Below are 2,161 nucleotides of genomic sequence, written 5' to 3'. Positions count from 1 at the left end.
TGTTTCTTTTTCTTCCACCCGTAATGATTTTCTTTCTTGCTTTAAGAAGGAAGACCCATGCCATAGCCACTGTGACTGGGAAGAACTTGCCTGCACAGAGCTGGCCCTCACATATTAATATGGATGCTTCATCAGATGCCGTGGGGGCCCTGCCTGTGTCTCTTCAGCACTTACTTTGCAGTGTGTCGGTCCAACTTCCAGCTACCAGCCCCTGTGACTCTTTGCTAGAGTGTTCTCTCTGGGAGGAGGGACCATGCAAGTTCTGGGGAATGAACGCTGCCTAGGAGCAGCCCTCAACCAGTGACTAGTGGGAAGTGGTGAACACATACCCCAACTCTCTCGCTCTGAATGGTGTGCTGTGCTGGCTTCCATGGTTCCCCAGCAGGGTTCAGCCCTAACGGCCCTTGGTGGTGCAATGCTTGGTGAAGCACCATTTATCAGCTGCCATCCCTGCCCCATCTCATTTCCTTATTTCCGTGCCCATGTTTCTTGAGATCACCTCCCAAATAAACCATTTGCCCTCCAGGCCCTTGCTCAGGGTCTACTTCTGGGAAAACCCAAACTATGATGATTGAATTTTCAGCTTCCATCAACTTGCGTCATATTGCTGGATTAAAAATATTCCTCATGCTTATTACCCCTGTCCATGGGATGTAAGCTCCCTGCCGGCTGTGTGGCCGAGAGACCCACACAGTCATAGGATGCTGTGGTAACTAGGGGAATGGTGTTGGCTTTGAGGGGTCTACTTCTTCCAGGGTCCAGAGGCTGATGTGTGGATGTGAGCACTAGGGTTTATCTTGGCAGGTTGCAGAAGCTTCCTTTTGCATAAGTTGGCAAAGCGTTTGCTGAATGTTTCATGGCCACTAATCCACAGTGATGGCCTCATCCCAGCATCCAGGCTTTTATCCTTTTTTAGGACCATCAAACCACATGATAAACCCCGTGTGCATTTCCTCGAGCCTGAATCCCTATTTTGGACTAGTCGTCCCAATGTGGAGTCCACTGACCAATCCTCTACTTCGGATTCATCAGGGATGCTTCTTAAGAAGGTACAGGTGGGGCCTCGTCTCAGACTTACTGCATCAAAACCTCTGAAGGTGGGATCAGGGGTCTGCTTTTCAACAAACTCCTGGAATGTCTTTGCTGGGCTCCCTAGAAGCTGATCTGAGTGATGCACCAGGCAGTGTTCCCACGGGAGACTGGTAGAAGAGTGGGGGAAACAGGACAGGGATGGGGAAAGTCAAGGCAGGGTGTGATCCCAGGCAAAGTCCTGCAGAGGGTGGCCCCCACTTGATCCTGCAGGGGAGCTCTGGCCTTTATGTTACATCTCAGTGATGTCCCTGCTTGAGGCAAGGGGGCTGAGCTTTCGTACTCCTGCACCTGTCAGTCATTGGCTGAGGGCTGCCGTGAGCAGGTAAGTTCACTGGCACTTCTGGTTCTCTGTAAGCGCAGGCAAAGAGACCCTAGTAGCCTGAGCACAGCCCTCTGGATGGAGTCACAAGTGAAAGCCATTAGAAGCTTGAGGAGGAGGGCATAGAAGCAACAAGAGGGATCCAAGGGTATCTGGGCAGAACACAGACAGCGTCCACTATAGCAGGTGATTCTTATGCGAAATCAGGATACTGGACTAGAATTAACTCCACGGTGTAGAGATGGTGGTGGGAGTGGGGAGGGGAAAGGGGATGTGGTTTGGGGGGTATGGTTTGGTTGGAGGATTCCAGGTGGGCTTGGATCTCTGAGCCAGATCCTTGTGAAATCTCCCCACCACTGAGATGTGCAAATATGCCTTCTCATTCTTCCTGGTTATCTGATGGGTGACTTTTAGGGCATGCACATACGCACACATGCCATTAGAGTAAGTATAATAGGGTGACACCTTCAAAGCTTCTCTCTGTGAAGGGAAGGAGGAGCCCCAGGGCTTATTGTCAAGTTCCTTCCCTCCCCACAGATACTACAAATGACATCCCAATCCCCTATGGTGTCTGAATGGAGAGGCCAGGTGTAATTATTTGAACTATGGGAGAGAGTCATTTCACAGGCTGTTATTTATAAGGAGCTACCTTGGTATCAAGCACTAGGACTGTCCTGGGAAAAGCAGGCTTATTATTATTTCTTGTGGGTGGAGGAGGGATTACGTCCACACAAAATTACTGAATTTTTG

This window comes from Equus caballus, chromosome 16, assembly GCF_041296265.1.
Source record: "Equus caballus isolate H_3958 breed thoroughbred chromosome 16, TB-T2T, whole genome shotgun sequence".
Lineage (NCBI taxonomy): Eukaryota > Metazoa > Chordata > Mammalia > Perissodactyla > Equidae > Equus > Equus caballus.
The sequence above is the reverse complement of the archived record's forward strand: the minus strand, read 5'-3'. Positions refer to the sequence as shown.